Source organism: Hemitrygon akajei, chromosome 27 (genome assembly GCF_048418815.1).
Source record: "Hemitrygon akajei chromosome 27, sHemAka1.3, whole genome shotgun sequence".
NCBI classification, from domain to species: Eukaryota; Metazoa; Chordata; class Chondrichthyes; order Myliobatiformes; family Dasyatidae; genus Hemitrygon; species Hemitrygon akajei.
Genome location: NC_133150.1, coordinates 8,948,316 through 8,973,197, shown reverse-complemented (window position 1 = coordinate 8,973,197; position 24,882 = coordinate 8,948,316). Strand labels below are relative to the sequence as shown.

Here is a 24,882-nt window from a genome sequence, read left to right as displayed (position 1 = left end):
AAACATATGTTTAAAGCGTGAATTTTAGTTACACAAACTGTATGAAACAAAATCAGTACATTCATAAGTACAGAACAAGCTGTTCTTAAGAAAGAGGCAACAAGGCAAACAATAATAGGATTAGGCAGAGTTGACACATTTATGAAAAAATTCACGCTTGACAAATCATCTGGAATTTTGTAACAGTGGGTAGGCAGAATAGGCAAGAAATGACATATCTGAAGGCCTTCAATGAAGTACCACACAAGAAATTCTGAAACAAAAGATATTGGGGTAATATATTGTTGTAGATGAAGGATTGCTTAATGGATAGAAAATAGGAAAAAAGAGACAACAGGTAATTTTGAAACTAAAGGTTGTGAGTAGTGGGATGCAACGGATTAGTACATTGTCCTCAGTTCCCACATTGATTCAGACAAGTACAAAAACTCTGAGGTTGCTGATGATACAAAGCTAAGTGCAGTATAGGCTGCAAAAAGTATGGGAAGAGACTTCAGAAGAATACAGATGGGCTAAGTGGCTGGACAAGGATAGTGAATTTTCAAGAATCATAGAAAAACTACAGCACAATACAGGCCCTTCGGCCCACAAAGTTGTGCCAAACATGTCCCTACCTCAGAAATTACTAGGCTTACCAATAGCCCTCTATTTTACTAAGCTCCATGTACCTATCTATAAGCCTCTTAAAAGACCCTATCGTATCCACCTTCACCACCCTTGCCAGCAGCCCATTCCACACACTCACCACTGAGTAAAACACCTACCCCTGACATCTCCTCTGTACCTACTCCCCAGCATCTTAAAACTGTTCTCTTGTGGCAACCATTTCAGCCCTGGGAAAAAGCTTCTGATTATCCACATGATCAATGCCTCTCATCATCTTATACACCTCTATCAGGTCACCTCTCATCCTCCTTCGCTCCAAGGAGAAAAGGCTGAGTTCACTCCACCTATTCTCATAAGGCATGCTCCCCAATCCAGGCAACATCCTTGTAAATCTCCTCTGCACCCTTTCTATGGCTTCCACATCCTTCCTGTAGTGAGGCGACCAGAACTGAGCACAGTACTCCAAGTGGGGTCTGACCAGGGTCCTATATAGCTGCAACATTACCTCTCAACTCCTAAATTCAATTCCACGATTAATGAGACCAATACACCGTATGCCTTCTTAACCACAGAGTCAACCTGTGCAGCTGCTTTGAGCGTCCTATGGACTCGGACCCCAAGATCCCTCTGATCCTCCACACTGCCAAGAGTCTTACCATTAATACTATATTCTATCATATTTGAACTACCAAAATGAACCACTTCACAATTATCTGGTTTGAACTCCATCTGCCACTTCTCAGCCCAGTTTTGCATCCTGTCAATGTCCCACTGTAACCTCTGACAGCCCTCCACACTATCCACACCTCCAATCTTTGTGTCATCAGCAAACTTACTAACCCATCCCTCCACTTTCTCATCCAAGTCATTTATAAAAATCATTTAGAGTAAGGGTCCCAGAACAGATCCCTGAGGCACTCCATTGGTGACCGACCTCCATGCAGAATATGACCCATCTACAACCACTCTTTGCTTTCTGTGGACAAGCCAGTTCTGGATCTACAAAGCAATGTCCCCTTGAATCCCATGCCTCCTTACTTTCTCAATAAGCCTTGCATGGGGTACCTTATTACATGCCTTGCTGAAATCCCTATACACTACATCTACTGCTCTTTCTTCATCAATGTGTTTAGTCACATCCTCAAGAAATTCAATCAGGCTCGTAAGACACGACCTGCCCTTGACAAAGCCATACTGACTACTCCTAATCATATTATACCTCTCCAAATGCACATAAATCCTGCCTCTCAGGATCTTCTCCATCAACTTAACAACCAGTGAGATAAGACTCACTGGTCTATAATTTCCTGGCCTATCTCTACTCCCTTTCTTGAATAAAGAAACAACATCTGCAACCCTACAATCCTCCGGAACCTCTCCCATCCCCATTGATGATGCAAAGATCATCGCCAGAGGCTCAGCAATCTCCTCCCTTGCCTCCCACAGTAGCCTGGGGTACATCTTGTCCAGTCATGGCGACCTATCCAACTTGATGCTTTACAAAAACTCCAGCACATCCTCTTTCTTAAAATCTACATGCTCAAGCTTTTCAGTCTGTTGCAAGTCATCACTACAAACACCAAGATCCTTTTCCATAGTGAATACTGAAGTAAAGTATTCATTAAGCACTAGATTCTGGAATGGTTCTGAAGGACTGGAAATATCACTCCACTCTTTAATGGAGGGAGGCAAAAGACAGGAAATTATAGGCCAGTTTGCCTGATTTCTGTGGTTGGGAACATGTTGGAATACATTATTAAGGATGAGGTTTCGGGGTACGGAGGCACATGATAAAACAAGCCAAAATCAGCATGGTTTTCTAATCTTGCCTGAAAAATCTTCTGCAATCCTTTGAGGAAATAACAGGCAAGACCGACAAAGGAGAGTCAGTGGATGTTGTTCATTTGGATTTTCAAAGGCCTTTGACAAGATGCTGCACGTGAGGCTGCTAAACAAGGCATGAGCTCATGGTATTTCAAGAAAGGTATAAGCATGGATTGAAGATTGATTGGCTGACTGGCAGCAGGCAGAGTGGGAATAACAGGGCCTTTTCTGGTTGGCTGTCAGTCACTAGTGGTGCTTCACAGGACCGCTTCTTTTCACATTATACGTCAATAATTTGGATGAGAGCATTGATGTCTTCGTAGACAAGTTTGTGGACGATACAAAGATAGACGGAGGGGAAGACAGTTTGTGGAAGCAGTGAGTCTGCAGATTAAGAAAATGGACAAAGAAGTGGCAGATGAAATAGAGTGCAGGAAAGTGTATGGTTTGCACCTTGGCAGAAGGAATACAGGCCTGGACTATTTTCTAAATGGAGAGAGAATTCAGAAATCAGCAGTGCAAAGGGGCTTGGGAGTCCTCCGTAATATTCTCCAAAGGTTAATCTGCAAGTTGATTCATTGGAAAGGAAGGCAAGTGCAATGTTAGCATTCATTTTGAGAGGATTAGAATATATTAGGGCAAGATGGTGCCAGCGACCAACAGCAACAACTTTCAAAACTACTGGATACTTCTGCTTCCGAGCTGGGCTCAACTGAAGCCTGTGATTTCCCTTTAAATTAAGTATTTTTAGGCAAACTGAACATTCTGGCATTCTACAAATCTCCAGGGGGATTCAGTGTGGAGTGCAGTTATGGCCATCACTGGCTGTGTATGCTGCATCGATACCTAATACTAACCCATAGTCGGCTCCATTACTCAGGCTGATTAAAGCGTTGAGCAAGATTAAAATCAGAGAGGATGAGAGCAGGAAATGAACGGGTGTTCAGTGCTGTCTGCCTGCACTTGACTGGTCTCCCTCTCCAGTGGAAGGTGCAGAAGCCTTCAGTTCGATCGACTCAGCGGCTCCACTTTCGGCTGCAGTTTGATGTTTTTCGTCATCAGTGCTGAACACACTTTACTATTTGCAAAATTTGATCAAGGTGCTTCAGTGCTGAACTGGATCTGCAGCCGTTGACAGAGTGTTGAAGTAACTGGCTCGGTGGCCATCAGCTCTGGAAACTGGCTTTACTCACCTCAGCAGCTTGTGGCTGTGGACTCACTTTTGGGGACCCTACAGTTTGATGTTAATGTGTGTGTTACAGTATTTGTTCACTTCTTGTAGTTTGCACGATTTGTTCTTTTTTTCCCCACACGCCTCGTTGTTGTGTGGGGGTTTTCTTTAAAATGGTCCTATGGTGTTTCTTTGTTTTGTGGCTGTCTGCAGGAAGATGAATCTCAAGGTTGTATACTGTATGTGTACTTTGAACTTTCAAAAAGCTGAGGTCAGACCGCACTTGGAGCACTGAGAGCAGGATGTGCTGATACTGAACAGGTCCAGAAGAGGATCACTAGGATGATCCTGGGAATTAAAGGATTAACATATGAAGAGCATTTGATAGCTTGTACTTGCTGGACTTTAGAAGAATGGGAGGGTGGGATCTCACTGAAATCTATCAAACATTGAAAGGCCTAGATAGAGTGGATGTTGAGAGGATATCTCCTGTAGTGGGGAAATATAGGACAAGAAGGTACAACTTCAGAATACAAGGGCATCCATTCAGGACAGAGATGAGGAGGAATTTCTTTAGCTAGAGGGTGGTGGATCTGTGGAATTCACTGCCACAGACAGCTGCAGAGGCCACGTTATTGGGTCTATGTAAAGCAGAGGTTGATGAGGTTCTTGATTAATCAGGGTGTCAAAGTTTACTGGGAAAAGGGAATGGGGTTGAGAGGGATAATAAATCAGCCATGATGGAATGGCAGAGCAGACTTGATGAATAAAATGGCCTAATTATGTTCCTATGACTTATGGACATGACAATGGAATATAATATGGGAAACTGAGGTTGTCTGATTTGGTAGAATCAAAATAGGAGGGCCAAGTAGTTTTAAATGGTGTTCAGAGGATCTTAGATGTCCTTGTACAAGAATTATTATAAGTCAATCAGCAAGGAATTTAAAAAAGTATAAACAGAGATGTCTCTAATTACTTAAAGGCCTGTGGAGACTGCATTTGAAGCAGTGTCTGTAAGTCTCCTTTTTTTTTTATTAGTTTTTTAATACATTTTCTACATCGCTACAGATAAAAAAAACCCAGATCAAAATGAAGAACATTAATACAGTGCAAAAATAAACATACAATAATAATATAATACAAAAGATGATAATTGAGAAAGCACCCAATTTGAAGATATGTAAAATTAGTATCCTCCCCAAGTCAAAAAGAACTCCAGACCAACCACAACACAATCTAGAGAGTATACATCAGGACATTCAAACCCCCAAAACTGTAAATACACTTAGCAACAGAAGATATTAATGCCTACTACCAACAAAAAAGGAGCTGAAAGCAAGGGACCGAAAAAAAAACCTTAGTTAAGAGGAAGGTTATGCAAATACTCAATAAAAGGTCCCCAGACCTTATGGAACTTTGTATCCGAATTAAGAACTGAATAATGAATTTTTTCAAGGTCTAAGCAGGACATAATATCATTAAGCCATTGAGCATGCGTGGGCGGGGCAACATCCCTCCATCTAAGGAGGATTAAACGTCTAGCCAGGAGAGAAGCAAAAGATAATATTCTACACTTAGTCGAACTCAGACATAAATCTGTCTCACCCAAAAAACCGAACAAAGCAATTAAAGGGTTAGGTTCTAGGTGGTGATTCAGAATACAAGATAACGTTATGAAGACGTCTTTCCAAAATTTCTCCAAGCTAGGACAAAACCAGTACATATGGATGAGAGAGGCCTCGCCCCTTTTGCATTTATCACAGAGAGGACTAATGTTAGGGTAAAATCAGGATGGTTTAGATTTAGACATATGGGCTCTATGAACAATATTAAACTGTAAAAGGCAATGGCGAGAACAAAGAGAGGTTGAATTAACCGATTTGAGAATCGAATCCCAAGTCTCATCAGATAAGGAGATATTTAAATCATGCTCCCAAGCCATTCTAATTTTATCCACAGGGGCACGCCGTAAGGATGCTAATTTATCACGAATAAATGATATTAAACCTTTACCTAGTGGATTAATAGAAAGAAAGAAATCCATAACATTTTTCTCAGGCATTTCAGGGAAGTTAGGAATTAAAGGGTTAATAAAGTGTCTAATTTAGAGATATCTAAAAAAATGAGCATTGGGCAGATTGAACTTAGCAGAGAGCTGTTGAAAAGATGCGAAGCGATTATCAATAAAAAGATCTTCAAAATGTCTAATGCCCTTCCTATACCAATCATGGAATGCTGAATCATACGTAGTAGGTAAAAAAAGGTGATTATGTAAGATAGGGCTAGAAAAGGAAAAACCATGGAAACCATAAAACTTCCTAAACTGAGTCCATATACGCAAAGTGTGTCTAACAAGAGAATTAACAATTAATCTGGACAAACTACTAGGAAGTACAGAGCCAAGAAGTGCAGAGATAGATAAATCTTTAGTGGAACTCAACTCCATTGCCACCCAATTAGGGCACTCGGGTTGGCCATGGAAAAAAGACCAAAAGGTAGCACAACGTATATTGGCTGCCCAATAATATAAACGAAAGTTAGGTAAAGCCATGCCACCCTCTTTTTTAGATTTTTGGAGATAAACTTTATTAATTCTAGAGCGCTTATTCTTCCACAGATATGACAAGATAATAGAGTCTAAGGAATCAAAAAAAGATTTAGGAATAAAAATTGGGATTGATTGAAATAAATATAAAAGTTTAGAGAGAACATACATTTTAACAACATTGATACGACCTACCAAAGACATAGATAGAGGTGACCATTGTAACAGACTCTGTTTTATAGTATATGAAAGATTGGCAAAGTTTTCACGAAAGAGATCTTTAAACTTCCTTGTGACTGTGATCCCAAGATAAGTAAATTGATTATGAACTACTTTAAAAGGGAGATCACGAAATGTTAATTCTTGTGCTTCTTTATTAATTGGGAAAAGTTCGCTCTTATGTAAATTAAGTTTATAGCCAGAGAACTGGCTAAACTGATCAAGAAGTGAAAACATTGGAGGCAAGGATGTAGACGGATTTGAAAGAAAAAGTAATAAGTCATCAGCATAAAGAGAAACTCTATGCTCAACACCCCCTCTCCAAATCCCGGTCAATTCAGGACAATTTCGAAATGCTATCGCCAGAGGTTCTATAGCCAAATCAAAGAGAAAGGGACTTAAAGGGCATCCCTGGCGGATGCCACGTTTGAGGTTAAATAACTGGGATTTCTGAAAATTAGTCAAAACAGAGGCAGTAGGACACAAATACAGCAATTTGATCCAAGAGATAAAACTTTGACCGAAGTCAAATTTTTCTAAAACTGCAAAAAGGTAGTTCCACTCTATACGAACAAATGCTTTCTCCGCATCAAGGGAGATAACACATTCAGGAATCCCAGTTGGAGGTGAATATAAAATGTTAAATAAACGCCGAATGTTAAAAAAAGGAAGACAGTTTTTAATAAAACCAGTTTGATCATCAGAAATAATAGAGGGGATAACAGTTTCTAATCTATAAGCCAAAACTTTGGCCAAGATTTTAACATCAACATTGAGCAAAGAAATCGGCCTATACAAGGAACACTCTGTTGGGTCTTTACCCTTTTTTAATAAAAGAATAATAGATGCCTCATTAAAAGAGGGTGGCAATTTACCGTAAATAAACGAGTCAGATAATACTGAGAATAACTGAGGGGAAAGAAGTGAAGAGAATGATTTATAAAATTCTACGGGGAACCCATCAGGTCCAGGAGATTTCCCTGAAGACAATGCAGAAATTGCAAAAGATATTTCTTCTGATGAAATAGGCGCATTAAGTTTGGCTTTAAAATCAGATGAAAGCGAAGGAATATTCAGATTATTTAAAAAGTAATCAACAGAGATATTGTCATTCAAAGATTCAGAGGAATAAAATCGAGAGTAGAAATTTTTAAATGCGTCATTGATTTCTAAGTGATCCGATGTAAAGTCTCCATTCTCCTTCCGGATCTTTGTAATATGTTGTTTGGTTTTGGAACGTCTCAGCTGATTGGCTAGAAATTTACCAGATTTGTCACCATGAATATAGAAGCGACTCTTACTTTCAAGAAGTTGGCGTTCGACAGGTTGAGTAGACAGAAGATTAAATTTGGTTTGAAGTTCTACACGCTTCTTGTATAATTCAGGATTCTTAGTTTGAGCATACAGTTGATCCAGTTCTTTAATCTGATTAATGAGGTCTAATCGATCTGCACAGAACTTTCTATTAAAATTTGCTGTATAGGAGATTATCTGACCCCTCAAATATGCTTTCATGGCATCCCAGACAATCTGGGATGACATTTCAGATGATGTATTGGTGTTAAAATAAAAGGTTATCTGATCCTTAATAAATTTTAGAAAATCATCATCCGATAATAAAGTCGAGTCAAAACGCCAGTGTTTATTCCTCTGAGGGAGACCAGGAAAATTTAAAGACAAAGTAATTGGGGCATGGTCAGAAATCAGTATACTCTGATAGTCACAAGAATAGACAAATGGAATAAGTTGATTATCGAGTAAAAAGTAGTCAATTCTAGTAAAGGTATGGTGAACATGTGAAAAAAAAAGAGTAGTCTCTCTCAGTGGGATGAAGGAAATGCCACATATCAGAGATACCATAATTAGAGAGAAAAGAGTGAATAGCTAAGGCAGATTTAGTAAGTAGTCTAGTAACAGAGGACGATCGATCCAAATTAGGATCTAACCAACAATTGAAATCGCCACCCAGTATAAGAGAGTATGAGTTTAAATCTGGTAGCGAGGAGAAAAAACGTTCAAAAAAATTAACGTCATCAAAATTGGGAGCATACAGGTTTGCTAGTACAACTTTAGTATTGTATAATTTACCAGAAACAATAATAAAATGGCCATTTGTATCAGATATCTTATTATGGAGTTCAAAAGGAATATTTGAATTAATAAGGATGGAGACCCCCCCCTAGTTTTGGCAGCAAAGGATGAATGAAAATGCTGACCCGCCCACTTTGACAGAAGCCGAGAATGATCAAAACTATGAATATGAGTTTCTTGAAGGAAAGCAATGTCAGCTTTGAGTTGTTTAATATGCGAGAAGACCTTCCTTCTTTTAACAGGATGATTCAATCCCTTTACATTCCAGCTCACAAATTTAAGTGAATTAACCATTATCAATTGTTAGTGCATAGAAGGTAGCAGGCAGATAAAAAATCAAGCAGTACAATAACAGTCTGGGAGCAAAAATGTAAACATAGATCCGTAGAATCAAAACAGAGACATGTCCTGAATAACAAAGGAAAACAAAAGAAACAGTGAGTAGTGTTGGAACTGGAGAACCCCCCCCCCTCGCAACCCAAAATTAGACGGCTACCTAAAAAAGCAGCTAGCTCTACCAAAAAAATTAACCCAAGTATGATTTCCAATTCTGTGTCGTTAACAAAAGTTCCGTATAAATAATATAGCAAATAATAACTAATTTATGCACTAGAAAACAGAATTATAAATAGGAACAACTTCAACAGAAGTATAAAACTTAATACAAAGAAAATCAGAAGAAAACTAAAACTAACCTACCCGCAAAAAATTATAAAAGATTAAAAAAAAGGAGGGAGAAAAGGGGGAAATTAAAAAATTCAAAGAGCGTCCTTATCAACCATTTACAGAAAAAAAAAGCAAAACTTAAACTATGAATCAACCAACAGGGAGGCCTTCAATAAAAACTCCAAACCTCCAAAACAAGTTAAAGACAATTGTAGTTCTCTATAGATAAGGTTATACAAAAATAAAATAGATTACACAGGTAAAATCTAAAAGTTCGCAGGGAAACATTAAACTTAAATTATCTATTTAGAAAAAACGCACCAAGTCCAGGGAGAGATTGACTACAGCCCTTAGAGTTTCAATAGATAATGACTGAATTTTTCGAGTAAAGTCTGAGTTCGGAAAAAATAGTTTTACTTCGAGAAGTACTTATCAACCATTTTAAAAGGTCAGGCCGGTTCCGAAGAAGACGAGGTGGCTGGAAGACTTCCAACAAACGCCTCAGCCTCCTTCACTGATTTAAACCACTTATAATCTCCAGTAGTAAGCGTAATTCGAAGATCGGCTGGGTTTCGGAGAGAGGGTCTGAGTCCGCGATCAAAAAGCACTTTCATTACACCTTTAAACTCAGCACGCATCTTCAGAACCTGGGGGGCAAAATCCTCCACAAAATGAATGACCGTATTTTGAAAGGCAAAAGTTCCTCTGCGGCGTGCCTCCATCATCAAACGGTTTTTCACCTGGTATTGATGAAAGCATAAAATAATCGGCCGTGGGCAGGAACCCAGAATTGCTTGAGAAACATAGATCCTGTGTGCCCTTTCAAGCTCAGGTGGAGTCGGAAAAAATTCTTTCCCGAAAATCTCGCAGAGAAACTTGGAAAAAATTCAACGGGAGAGTCCTTTTCGGTGGCCTCTGGCAAACCAAGAGTTCGTAAATTGCAACGTCTGCTCCGATTTTCAAGATCCACCATTTTGGAAAATAGTTTACTATTCTTCTCTTCTAGGTTGGAGCAGAGAGTTTCAAGATATTGAACACGGCGTTTTAAATCCTCAGAAGTTACGTCAATGCAAGACTTCTGGTAAGATGGCGATTGCTTAGCTGCTCCGAACTTTTGTTCCGTTACGGTCGCTATCTTTGCACTAAATGTCTCCATTTTTTAAACCTTAATTAGGAACTTTTTCGGTATCTCTTACTTGCCTGTGAACACATCTAACTTACAATGTCTAGCAAGAGTTCTAAATCCGGGAGAAAGGAAGCTACAGCTCCCTCAGAAGAGACCCGGGCTGCGCTCAGTCAGCTCCGAGACGAAATTTTAAAGGAATTCAAAACTGCTTTCAAACAGTTGGAAGACAAACTGGATCAGATCAACGATAAAGTGGACAAACATGCTGAACACTTATCTCGCATCGATTCGACTTCTGAAGATTTAGAAAGCCGTGTTCGATACTTGGAGACTCTCTGTTCCAGCTTAGAGGGAAAATGTAACAAACTCCTTTCCAAAATAGTGGATCTCGAAAATCGCAGTAGACGCTGCAATCTTAGAATTCTTGGATTACCAGAGACCACCGAACAGGGATCAACAGTGAAGTTTTTCGCCAAGTTTCTCTGTGAGATATTTGGGAAATATTTGCTTCCGAACCCGCCCGAGCTCGAACGGGCACACAGAGTTTACGTTCCCCCCGGAATTCTGGGCTCCCGCCCGCGACCAGTAATTTTGTGCTTCCATCAATACCAGGTAAAACACAGTCTGATTGTGGAGGCACGTCGCAGAGGTTCTTTTTCTTTCCAGGATACAACCATTCGCTTTGTGGAAGATTTTGCACCCCAGACCTTAAAGATGCGCGCTGAGTTTAAAGGCGCAATGAAAGTGCTTTTTGATCGTGGTTTCAAACCCTCTCTTCGTACTCCTGCCGATCTACGAATCAAGCTTAATACTGGAAAATACAAGTGGTTCAAATCAGCGAAGGAAGCTGAAGCATTTGTGGCAAGTCTTCTGGCTACCCAGTCATCTTCGGAACCCGATTGGACCTCCTAAAACGGTGGATAAGTACTTCTCGTAGTAAAATTACTTTTTCTGGACTCAGACTTTAAGTGAATCATTCAGACATTATTCATTGAAACTCTAAGGGCTGTTGACAATCTCTCCCTGGATTTGGTGTGTGTGTAATCTATTTTATTCTTGTATAACTTTATCTACAGAGTTCTACAACTGACTCTAACTTGTTTTGGAGGTTTGAAGTCTTTAGTGAAGGCCTCCCTGTTTGTTGGTTCACAGTTTAATTGCTGATTTATTTTTCCTTTTTTTTTATATTTACTTTTTTTCTTCTTTCTTTTCTTCACCCTTTTTTCTAATCTCTGAATTTTTTTTCTCTCCTCTCTGTAAATGGTTGATAAATACTCGTCTTGAATTTATAATTTTCCCTTTCTTCTCCTTTTTTTTTCATTTTTCCCTTTCTCTTACTTTATTCTTCTATAATTTTTCGCGGGTAGGTTAGTTTTGGTTTTCTCCTGATTTTCTCTGTATTAAGTTTTATATTTCTGCAGAAGGTGTTCTAATCTGTAGTTATGTTTTCTAGTGCGTAAACTAGTTACTATTTGCTATAGTATTTATACGGAACTGCTGTTAATGACACAGATCTGGAAGTTGTATTTAGGTTAATTTTTTTGGTAGAGCTAGCTACTTGTTTTGGTAGCCGTCTATTTTTGGGTTGTGTGGATGGGATGGGTTTTCCAGTTCCAACATCACTCACTGTATTTATTGGTTCTCTTTATTGCTCAGGACACGTATATGTTTTGATTTTACGAATCTATGTTTACATCTCTGCTCCCAGACTGCTACTGTACTGCTTGACTTTTTATATGCCTGCTGCCTTTTATGCATTAGTAATTGATAATGGCCAGTGCACTTAAATTCGTGAGCTGGAATGTAAAGGGATTGAATCACTCTGTTAAAAGGAGGAAGGTATTCTCACATATCAAACAACTCAAAGCTGACATTGCTTTCCTTCAAGAAACTCATATTCGGTGTGTTGATAACTCCCGGCTTCTGTCAAAGTGGGCGGGCCAGCATTTTCATTGATCCTTTGCCGCTAAAGCTAGGGGAGTCTCCATTCTTATTAACTCAAATATTCCTTTTGAACTCCATAATAAAACTTCTGATACAAATGGTCGTTTTATTATTGTTTCTGGTAAACCATATAACACTAAAGTTGCACTAGCAAACCTGTATGCCCCCAACTTTGATGATGTTAACTTTTTTGAACGGTTTTTTTCCTCACTACCAGACTTAAACTCATACTCTCTTATACTGGGTGGTGACTTCAACTGTTGGTTGAATCCTAAACTGGATCGATCGTCCTCCGTTACCAGATCACCTACTAAATCTGCCTTAGCTATCCAATCGTTTCTCTCTAATTTTGGTATCTCTGATATATGGCGTTTCCTTCATCCTACCGAGAGAGATTATTCTTTTTTCTCACATGTTCACCATACCTTCACTAGAATTGACTATTTCTTACTCGATAACCAACTTATTCCATTTGCCCACTCTTGTGACTATCAGAGTATACTGATTTCTGACCATGCCCCAATTACTCTCTCTCTGAACTTTCCTGGTCTCCCTCAGAGGAATAAACACTGGCGGTTTGATTCAACTTTATTATCGGATGATGATTTTTTAAAATTCATTAAGGATCAGATAACCTTTTATTTTAACACTAATACATCACCTGAAGTGCCATCCCAGATTGTCTGGGATGCCATGAAAGCATATCTGAGGGGTCAAATAATCTCTTACACAGCAAATCTCAACAGAAGATCCCGTGCAGATCGACTAGACCTCATTAACCAGATTAAAGAATTGGATCAAATATATGCCTAAACTAAGAACCCTGAATTATACAAGAAGCGCGTTGAACTCCAAACTAAATTTAACCTTCTGTCCACTCAACCTATCGAACGCCAACTTCTCGAAAGCAAGAGTCGCTTTTACATTCATGGGGAGAAGTCTGGTAAACTCCTAGCCAATCAGCTGAGGCGTTCCAAAGCCAAACAACATATTACAAAGATCCGGAAGGAGAACGGAGACTTTACATCGGATCATTTAGAAATTAATGACGCATTTTAAAATTTCTATTCCCGGCTTTATTCCTCTGAATCTCTGAATGACAATATCTCGGTTGATCAATTTTTACAGAATCTGAATATCCCCTCACTTTCATCTGATTTCAAAGCCAAACTCAATGCGCCTATATCATCAGAAGAAATATCTTTTGCAATTTCTGCACTGTCCTCAAGGAAATCTCCTGGACCTGATGGGTTCCCCGTAGAATTTTATAAATCATTCTCTTCACTTCTTTCTCCTCAGTTACTTTCAGTATTATCTGACTCGTTTAATTACGGCAAATTGCCACCCTCTTTCAATGAGGCATCTATTATTCTTCTTTTAAAAAAGGGCAAAGACCCAACAGAGTGTTCCTCGTATAGGCCGATCTCTCTGCTCAATGTTGATGTAAAGATCTTAGCTAAAGTTTTGGCTCATAGACTAGAAACCGTTATTCCCTCCATTATCTCTGATGACCAAACAGGCTTTATTAAAAACCGTCTCCCTTTTTTTAACATCCGGCGTTTATTCAATATCTTATACTCACCTCCAACTGGGATTCCTGAATGTGTTATTTCCCTCGATGCGGAGAAAGCATTTGATCGTATAGAGTGGAACTACCTTTTTGCAGTCTTAGAAAAATTTGACCTCGGCCAAAGTTTCATCTCCTGGATCCAATTGCTGTACCTGTGTCCTACTGCTTCTGTTTTAACTAATTTTCAGAAATCCCAAGTATTTAACCTCAAACGTGGCACCCGTCAGGGATGCCCCTTAAGTCCCTTTCTCTTTGATTTGGCTATAGAAACTCTGGCGATAGCATTTCGAAACTGTCCTGAATTGACCGGGATTTGGAGAGGGGGTGTTGAGCATAAAGTTTCTCTCTATGCTGATGACTTATTACTCTTTCTCTCAAATCCGTCTACGTCCTTACCTCTAATGTTTTCACTTCTTGACCAGTTTAGCCAGATCTCTGGCTATAAACTTAATTTACATAAGAGTGAACTTTTCCCAATTAATAAAGAAGCACAAGAACTAACATTTCGTGATCTCCCTTTTAAAGTAGTCCATAAACAATTTACTTATCTTGGAATTACAGTCACAAGGAAGTTTAAAGATCTCTTTCGTGAAAACTTTGCCAATCTTTCATATGCTATAAAACAGAATCTGGTACAATGGTCACCTCTATCTATGTCTTTGGTAGGTCGTATTAATGTTGTTAAAATGTATGTTCTCCCCAAATTTTTATACTTATTTCAATCTATCCCAATTTTTATTCCTAAATCTTTTTTTGATTCCTTAGACTCTATTATTTTGTCATATTTGTGGCAGAATAAGCATTCTAGAATTAATAAAATACATCTCCAAAAATCTAAAAAAGAGGGTGGCATGGCTTTACCTAACTTTCGCTTATATTATTGGGCAGCTAATATACGTTGTGCTACCTTTTGGTCTTTCTTCCACGGCCAACCTGCGTGTCCTAACTGGGTGGCAATGGAGTTGAGCTCCACTAAAGAATTATCTATCTCTGCACTTCTTGGCTCTGCACTCCCTAGTAGTCTGCCCAGATCAATAGTTAATCCTCTCGTTAGACACACTTTGCGTATATGGGCTCAGTTCAGGAAATGCTATGGCTTCCAAGGGTTCTCCGTTTCCAGCCCTGTCGCACATAATCACCTTTTTTTACCTACTATGTACGATTCAGCATTCCATGTTTGGTATAGGAAGGGCATTAGACACTTTGAAGATCTTTTCATTGATAATCGCTTCGCCTCTTTTCAGCAGCTCTCTGTTAAGTTCAATCTGCCTAACGCTCATTTTTTCAGATATCTCCAAATCCGACACTTTATTGCTCCTTTAATTCCTAACTTTCCTGAAATGCCTGCGAAAAATGCTATGGACCTATTTCTTTCCATCAATCCACTAGGTAAAGGTTTAATATCAATTATCCGAGATAAACTAGCAGCCTTACGAAGGGCCCCTGTGGATAAAATTAATGTGGCCTGGGAGCAGGATTTAAATATCTCCTTATCCGAGGAGAGCTGGGACTCAGTTCTCAAATCGGTTAACTCAACCTCTCTTTGTGCTCGCCATTGCCTTTTACAGTTTAAGATTGTCCATAGAGCCCATATGTCTAAATCTAAACTATCTCGATTCTACCCTAGCATTAGTCCGCTCTGTGATATGTACTGGTTCTGTCCTAGTTTGGAGAAATTCTGGAAAGATGTCTTCACTACGTTATCGTGTATTCTGAATCAGCGCCTAGAACCAAACCCCTTAATTGCTCTGTTCGGTTTTTGGGGCGAGACAGATTTATGTCTGGGTCCGACCAAATGCCGAATATTATCCTTTGCCTGTCTCCTGGCTAGATGCTTGATCCTCCTTAGATGGAGAGATGTTGCCCCGCCCACTCATGCGCAATGGCTTAACGACATTATGGCCTGCTTGGACCTCGAAAAAATTCATTATTCAGTTCTTAATTCGGATCTAAAGTTCCATAAGGTCTGGGGACCTTTTATCCAGTACTTTCATAACCTTCCTCTTGACTAGGGGTTTTGTTTTTTTTTCTTCTTTTTTTTCGGTCCCTTGCTTTCAGCTCCCTTTTTTTTCTGGTAGTAGGCATTACTATCCTCTGTTGCTAAGTGTATTCACAGTCTGGGAGTTTGACTGTTCTGACTTATACTCTCTATATTGAGTTGCGGTTGGTCTGGAGTTGTTGTTTTTTTCTTGTGTTGTGGGGCTTGGGGAGGATACTAAGCTTACTTGTCTTTAATTTAGGTGCTTTTTTGTTAATTCTCTTCCTTTGTAGCATATTGTTATTGCATGCTTAATTTTGCACTGTATTAGTGTTCCTCATTGGGATTTGGGGTTTTTAATTTGTAAAATGTTTTGAAAAACTAATAAAAAAACTTTTTAAAAAAGAAGTTACGTCAATGCGAGATAAATGTTCAGCATGATCATCCACTCTAGCATTAATCTGATCCAGTTTGACATTCAGCTGGTTGAAAGAAGTTCTAAATTCAGTTCTAAAATCCATTAAAGTATCTTGTCGATGTTGTTCCAGAACAGCGAGAATGTCAGCCGGCAAAGCTGTAGAAGTTTCCTTTTTCCCGGTTTTAGTACTTTTGGTAGCCATTATAAGATAGATGTGTTCGCAGGCAGGTAGAAGAGAACTAATAAAATACCTAACTAAGGTTTAAGAAGGGAGACACATAGTGCAATGGTAAGAAGAATAACGGAGCAAAAGTTCGGAGCAACTAACCAATCGCCATCTTACCGGAAGTCCCGGAAGTCTCCTTAACAAAGAAAGTATTTACTTCCAGCAGTGGGAGTGCAATAAAGGTTCACCAGACTGCTGGTTTGCCAAATGATGAGAAATTAAGCAGTTTCCCGGCACTCTCTTGAGATTAGAAGAATGAGAAGCAATTCAGACACAAACTTACATGTTGCAACAACATTCAAAATACAAGTGCCAGACAAAGACTATGTCCAACATGAACAGAGTTTAACCACCTACACTGGATACTCAATAGCATTTCCATCTTCGAGTCCATTAAAATATGCTGGGAATCACTGATAGTCAGACTCTCATCTGGACTTACCACACAAGTATCAAATACAGATCAAAAGCTGGGCACATCAGAGTGAGCAAGACCTACCCTGAAATCTCAAAGCCTTTCTACTGTCAAGACACAGACCAGAATCCGCTTGCCTGAGAGAATGCATCTCCAACAACTCTCAAGAAGCTTAAACCATCCAGGCGAAAGTAGCCCACTTGATTTGTATTCCAGATTCATGTGGTGACTGCCACACACTTGAAGAACAGAAATCCAGTGTCAAACACGAGTAACTGGGTTGAATTGTACACATCTCCAGCCATCAAAACATAGAGAAGTGCTAACAACATGCTCCTCGAGCTGGAATTTAAGATATCAGCAAATCAAATCTCCCACCCAGTACAGGACACAGTATCGAGTCTTGCACTATAGCACTGAGACACGATATCAACCTTGCGTCGGGACTCTCAACTTTACACTAGCCGGAATTGTGATCATTTTCATTTGAACGGTGTCACTGATTTTGAGTTGTGATTTATTTAACTCCTCCAAAGATGTTAATCACTTGAGTACATCAAGATGATATTAATTAGAAGTGAAATTAAAAGTTTTGATTAAATACAAATGTCACAGGCTTGTTTATGACTAAAATATAGTTAGCTTTTCCACAAATAAATGTTGGATTTATGAAAATATTGAAAACTTGATGCAAAATATTAAAGAATATACTTAGTTCATGTAACCTGAATAAGTTTTAATTATACAAATCTAAAGTAATATTTTTGTTAATATTTTGTTAAGGTTTTCTTACCATCCTGTTATGGAACACGCTTGATATACCAGATGGTTTTTCTGAGTAATGCTGATGACAGTTATATCACAAAGTATATTTGAATCAAATTTCAGCACAATCATGAAGAGTGGTTAAGATTGCACATGTGGGCATACGTTAATAATCCCATCCTAGCATGCTATTACATTCAACAATAACAAAAAAGACTGAAATTATTTATGTAACTCAAGTATCTGTCAGCCATATTTAAAGCTAGTAATGCAATGACACTGATTTTTTCCCTCTGCCAGAATTACAGCAGAATTTCTCAGATAAACAAAGCTGCCAGTTTTAGGTTTAGTTCACAAAGTCAGTCAGTGATGCCTGTACAGTTGAGACCAAGACGTTTCGAGAAGGAAAGCAATTTGAACTATTGTCTAAATCTAGATTGTATCCTCATCTCAAGCAAAGACAACATGCTAATGTAGGAGTAAGCATTTAATCAAGACCAAAGTTAAAGTACTGATAGTGAATCACAAGATTGAGACCAAGTCTAATACCAAATGGAGCAGAATCACTCTATCAACTCTCTGCACTAATAAGTTTTGTTACAACACCTTCTGTAAACTAGTAAAGCACATCCAATTGCACAAGACCTGGCAACAATTATTATACTTTGATCTCTAACCATACAGTTTACACCACCTACAGGATGGTGTATAAAATGAGCTCTTTTATTTCAAAATAAATATAATTAGGCTGTCTGGTCAGGATGAAAAAAAACTAAAATTGCTGGAATCCAGTTTTTACAGTGTAATGTCCATTACATAAAACAAAAATGATCTTTAATTATGATTTAAAAATCCATTCTACTTTTATCGTCATAACCAAGCCTATAGCAATTCATTTTACTGGAACAGACTATTCAAATCATGAACTTCTAAACATAGAAATCTACAGCACATTACAGGCCCTTCGGCCCACAATGTTGTGCCAACCATGTAACCTACTCTAGAGACTGCCAACAATTTCCCTTGCGCACAGCCCTCTATGTTTCTAAGCTCCATGCAGCTATCTAAGAGGCTCTTAAAAAGACCCTATTGTATCCACTTCCACCACCACCACTGACAATGCATTCCATACACTCTCCACTCTCTGTGTGGAAAAATTACCCCTGACATCCCCTTGGTACCTATTTCCAAACACCTTAAAACTATGCCTGGGAAAAAGCCTCTGGCTATTCACACGGTCAATGCCCTCATAATCTTATACACCTCTATCAGGTCAACTCTCATCCTTCGTCACTCCAAGAAGAGGCCAAGTTCACTCAACCTATTCTCATAAGGTACACTCTCCAATCCAAGCAACATCCTTGTGTAACATGCTGTAAAGCTCCTCTGCACTCTCTGTAGTATCCACATCCCTCCTGTAGTGAGGTGACTAGAACTGAACACAGTACTCCAAGTGGGGTCTGACCAATGTCTTATGTAGCTGTAACATTACCTCATGGCTCTTGAACTCAATTCCATGGTTGATGAATGCCAACACACAATATGCCTTCTTAACAACACCGTCAACCTGCGCAGCAGCTTTGAGTATCCTATGGACATGGACACCAACATCTCTCAGATACTCCACACTGTCAAGAGTCTTACCATTTATATTATATTTGGTCATCAAATTGGACCTACCAAAATGAACCACTGCACACTGCCACTTCTCAGCCCAGTTCTACATCCTAATTGATCTCTCACTCTAACCTCTGACAACCCTCCAGACTATACACAACAACCCCAACCTTTGTGTCATCAGCAAATTCCCTAACCCACCTTTCTACTCCTTCATCCAGGTAATTTATTTAAAAAACCACAAAGAGGAGGGGTCCCAGAACAGATCCCTGCAGAACACCAGTGGTCACCGACCTCTGTGCAGAATACAAGCCATCCACAACTGCCGTTTACCTTCTGTGGGCAAGTCAATTCTGGATCCACAAAGCAAAGTCTTCTTGGATCCCATATCTCTTTACTTTCTGAAGGAGCCTTGCATGGGAACCTTATCAAATGGCTTACCAAAATCCATATATACTACATCCACTGTTCTACTTTCATCAATATGTTTTGTTACATTCTAAAGTAAAAATATATCTTAAAATTATAGCTTCAAACACACGTTAATAGAACCACATAACATGCTCCACTCCCCTCACAACATTTTCTCATTTTTGATGCCTGGTTTATTCCAAAGTTTATCTTGTGCATCATTGTAACAACTACTTTTCATAAAGCTCTCCAAACAAGATTATCAACCATGTCCAAAACCACAAGGAAAATTGTAACTAATCAACACCTCTTAAAAAAAAATTCATACAAGTTTTGAGAGAGAGAATTTTGAGGTATCTATTAAATTAACATTTTTAAAGTTCAATTAAGACTGTAGTCTAACAAACATTAATATGCCCTACTTCTAGAGCAAAAGCTCTGCTGTTCAATAAGAATGAAAAGCAATGACCATGACACATCCAATATTACTATTAGCTTTAGCAAAATTCTAGGCTGTAACACTAAAGAGTTTGGCAATCCACAGAAACTGAGAAACTATAACCCTCAGCAGTCCTCTGAATGTTTGTGAGGCTGAAAGACTCATATTTCAAATATGATACAAGCACTCATTCAAAAATAACAAATAAGGTTTTATAAATAGTAATCCAGAACATAGAAGGTACAATGGCCTCTATTTTCTGAAGCTAATTTTTTCTCTGGCAATTTAAAATAACAGCAAAGAAAAACTAATGAAATTTGCACATGTTGAGAATTTGAAATAAAAACCTAAGTTGTTGGAAACGTGCAGCAGATCAGGCAAGACACAGAAAGAAAAACAATGTTAATGTTTTGGATCAATGACCTTTCATTAGAACTCGGAAGAGTTATAAATCAAATACGCTTGAGATGGAAGAGAAGCTCAAAGCTGGAGAAAATCAAGGCAGTGTCTTTGATGTAGTGGCAGACAGCGTGATGCCAATTGGTGGTGAAGGCTTGTTAACTGCATTTGATCTTTCTGGAAGAGAACAATGAAAACAGTGGATAGAAAATAATGTGCTTAAAACCTGAGATACTGAACACTATATTGCTGCAAAATCTGTAATTTTAAAAATGCTTGAAATGCTCAAAAAGTGAAGCATCAATGGAGAAAAAAAGCTGGAATTACCAATACACATTGATAGCTTTTCAACAGAACTATTCATTAAAGATTGGTTACAGAAACTGTTAAATTAAATATTAAGCGCTGAGAATTATGCTGTGCTGTTCCAATAATTAATCACATCTTCCACACACCAGTGCTTGCAAGCTGATTTTCCTTTATTTTAGCCGTTACTTCTTCTTCACCATTGTTGAAAATGCAGCCATTGCATTTTCTCTCCTCCCTTCAACAATTACCTTCCATCCTACCAGCCTCCCTTTACAATGGAGCATCATCTATAATTTACACCATATTCAATGCAATATCACATCAAACACAGCTTTCCTGCATTGCAAAAGACAGTTCTAGGGTTCTCTGATTTCATAGTTCATTTTCCCATCTCCACCAACACCTACTTCCCTGCAACCTGCCAATCCCCAATGCAACTACATACGATGCAACACCAACCCTTTTCTGTTTCCTTTCCCACCATTCAGGCACCATAACAACCCTTCCAGGTGAAACAGCAATTCACATACTTTTCTGCATTCAGCGCTCAAAACGTGGTCTGAAATGCAGAAATCAATCACAGATTTGATGGTCTACCATCATTCATTCAACATGAAAGATCCTGAACTTTCAGTCGCCAATTTAACTCTCCCACCCACTTCCACTTTTCTTTGTATTTAGCCTCTTATGTTGTTCCAATGAGACACACGTAAGCTCAGGCAATGGGACCTCATCTTCCCATAGGCATGTTACAGCCCTCAGGGCTCAGTATTGAATTCAATAATTTCAGCTAATCAGCAGAACAGCAAGACCAACTTTAGTTTAACGTTAAACAGAATTCCATCAGAGGAAAAGTCCTCCCCACCACTGAGCACATCTACAGAGTGCTGCCACAAGAAAACAGCGTCCATCAAAGACCTCCACCATCTATATATAACCATATAACAATTACAGAACAGAAACAGGTCATCTCGGCCCTTCTAGTCAGTGCCGATCACTTACTCTCACCTAATCCCACTGATCTAGGCCATGTTCTCTTCTCACTGCTATCAATGGGCAGGAGACACGAGAGCCTTAGGTCCCACACCATCATGTTCAGGAACAGTTATTACCTTACAACCATCAGGTTCCTGAACCAGTTTGGATACCCTCACTTACCTCAACACTGAACTATGGACTCACTTCCAAGGACTCTGCAATTCATGGTCTGAGTATTATTTATTTACTTTTTGGGTTTTTTTGGATTTGCAGTTTGTCTACTTTTGCACATTGATTGTTAGTCATTCTTTGTTTCTGTGTAGTTTTTCACTGATTCTATTGTATTTCTTTGTTCCACTGTGAATGCCTGCAAGAAAATGACTCAGGATAGTATATGGTGACACATGCATACTTTGATAATAAATTTACTTTGAACTTCGACTGCTCACATTTTGTATTTTCTTACATGGGAGGTTATTTTATCCAACCATCGATGCTGAGAGTCTCCTATTATGCCTATTCTCAGACTAATTTTCATAAACTATTTTCCTTCATATTCTTATCAATTCCCCAAGATTCTACCAATCCTCATGCAGTAGACAATTAACCTATCACATGCACAACTTTGGAAGCTAGGAAGAAATGACAGTACCTCAGGATACACACGAGATCAGGGAGACATACAAACAACAGGTCAGGAATGAAACTAAATTGTTGGTATTGAAGCAGCAATTCTATACTTACTGAGCCACTATGCTGTTTTTGTGTCCAAAATGGCATATTTTGTTTGTATTTTACTTCAATTCATACTTTTGTTCCTTATTCACAGGAGATCTGCAGTTTCAGATAGGCAGAGGTAGTATAGTGGTTAGCACAACACTTTACAGTACCAGCGACACGGGTTCAATTCCAGCCACTGCCTGTAAGGAGTTTGAACGTTCTCCCCGTAGCCGCCTGGGTTTCCTCTGGGTGCTCTGGCTTCCTCCCACATTCCAAAGGCGTACCAGTTGGTAGGGTAATTGGTCAGGTTCAGGTTAAATTGGGGGTTGCTGGCCAGCATGCCTCAAAGAGTCGGAAGGGTCTATTCTGCACTGTATCTCGACAAATAAATAAACTGCATCCCTAACTTCAAACAAATTCTATTTAACTTCAAAACATTATTCTTTCTTTAAATGTTGGCAGTAAGTTGGATACTAATGATTATGAATTGTCATACTGACAATCAGCATATAGCTTCGGATTAAAAGATATTTCTGATTCGTATTCTTAATTTGCAAATTTTGTCATACAACCTACTTGCAGTACAAAGTTACAACGTGTGCATGGCAGCCCAGCATGTGATCCAGCACAAAAAGCCAACAAGAATCTGCAGATTAATCCAAGGTTGATCAAAACCAGTCTGGGTGATATAGTAGAAAACAATCTGTGGTAAACAAACTGTCGTAAATCTAATAGGTGATCTCATTAAAGTGCTACTGATCAAAAACGACGAAGTTCAGAAGGGCAGGAGTCTACCTGCAATTTCAAATCATCACTGATGGCTTCTGTTATGCCACTGACAACAAATTACCGAGGTGAACTCTTAAACTTCAAAGACAAGGGAACAAATATGTAAAGGAAGTATATTTCAATGGTGGGAAGTAAACTGTTCCTAACTGCCTCATGATGAACTTTGGGGTCTGCACTAGCTATTCCATCTCGATTCTTCTTCGACCTCACATTCATGCTTTCAAAGCTTTTCCATCAGTGACAAATGAAAAGTGCCATTTGTCAATGTACAGACTGCAAGACTGAGTGGTATCACTTAATCATCCCACAGGTATTAACAAGGGAACATTATCACCTCCCCATGGTGCCCCTCCTCCTTTCCTTTCTCCTATAGTCGACTCTCCTCTCCTATTAGATTCCTTCCTCTCCAGCCCTTTACCTTTCCCACCCACCAGGCTTCACCTATCGCTTTCTAGCTATCCTCCTTCTTCTCTTTCCAGTCCTGAAGAATGGTCTCGGCCCAAAACGTTGACTATTTATTCATTTCCACAGATGTTCCTAGACCTACTGAGTTCCTCCAGCATTTTGTGTGTGTTGCTTTGGATTTCCTGCATTTGCAGGATTTCTCGTGTTTTTGAACATTATCACGTCCGGTTTGGAAGCAGAAGGCGATGCCCTGTGAAATCCGCGCTTCCTTCAATGAGTCAAATTGGGTGGATTCACATCTGGCCAGATATTCATCCTCCCGCAAATAAACCGTCGCAGTGGGACTGACGGCGGTAAGTTTCAGGAGTTGGAAAGTTTCCCCAGCGGGGAAGAAACCGCCCAACAGCTGGAACGAAGCTCGACAAGTGAGGACGGGGGAAGCGGAAGGGGTGCGGTGAACGTTAAGCGTTCGTGCTTGCGGACCTGGCCCGTTACACAACTCAATCCTCACTCCCGCTACCACAGCAAACCCACCCTCAGAATATTCCGTCTAACCTGCCGTCCGGAACACACGCCACATCCCCAAGTGACAGCGCAACCCACCAACCAGCCGCGCCGTTGCCCCCGCATCAGCCAATCAACCCACAGCAGCGGCGTGACTTCCGGCCCCACATCCGCTTGTTCCACAGCCTCAGCCCGGCTGTCCTGAGGCTTTCAATCATTCTTCCTGTTTAAAAAGATTTTAATAGCTGGGGGAAAAACCGATCCCCGGGACTCACTCGGCTCAACTCATCCGGCAAAACCCAAACTGCTCCGAATCCCTCGCGAACGCCGTTGCTTGCTCACTTTTAAAGCGACTCAAAGTTCTCTCCCGTAATGTTTACGTGCGCAGCAGCCCAAGCGGTGACAGCGCCGCTGACGTCATGCAGCGTGACCACCTCGCGCGACTTTTACGCGAAGTGACATCAGAGCTCGCGGGCGGGGGGCGGGTGCTGGTGTCGCCAGAGGAGCCGGAGGAAGGCGCCGCTTTACAGTACCGGCGGAGCGGGTTCGATTCCCGCCGCCGCCGCCGCCGCCCTCTCCCGGGACTGCGTCGGTTCCCTCCCGCAGGCCAAAGGGCCATTGGAAGGACCTATTCCGCGCTGTTTCTCAATAAATAAATAACTTACTCAGATTCAGTCTCAATATTGTATCAGTATAACAGGGTGCACAATGAAAGGTCCTTGAAATCACGCAGGTCCGAGTGAG

The 24,882-nt window shown here is 39.8% G+C and overlaps 1 protein-coding gene across 1 annotated transcript in view; it reads right to left on the bottom strand.

The window, feature by feature from the left end:
* LOC140717113 (peroxisome proliferator-activated receptor delta-like) overlaps window positions 1–24,549 on the bottom strand; it is a 69,200-nt gene extending 44,651 nt beyond the window's left edge. The window contains exon 1 of the mRNA XM_073030349.1: window positions 24,414–24,549. The gene's annotated coding sequence lies outside the window, so the exon portion shown is untranslated. The remainder of the gene's footprint in view (window positions 1–24,413) is intronic.
* Between the last annotated feature and the right edge of the window lie 333 nt (window positions 24,550–24,882).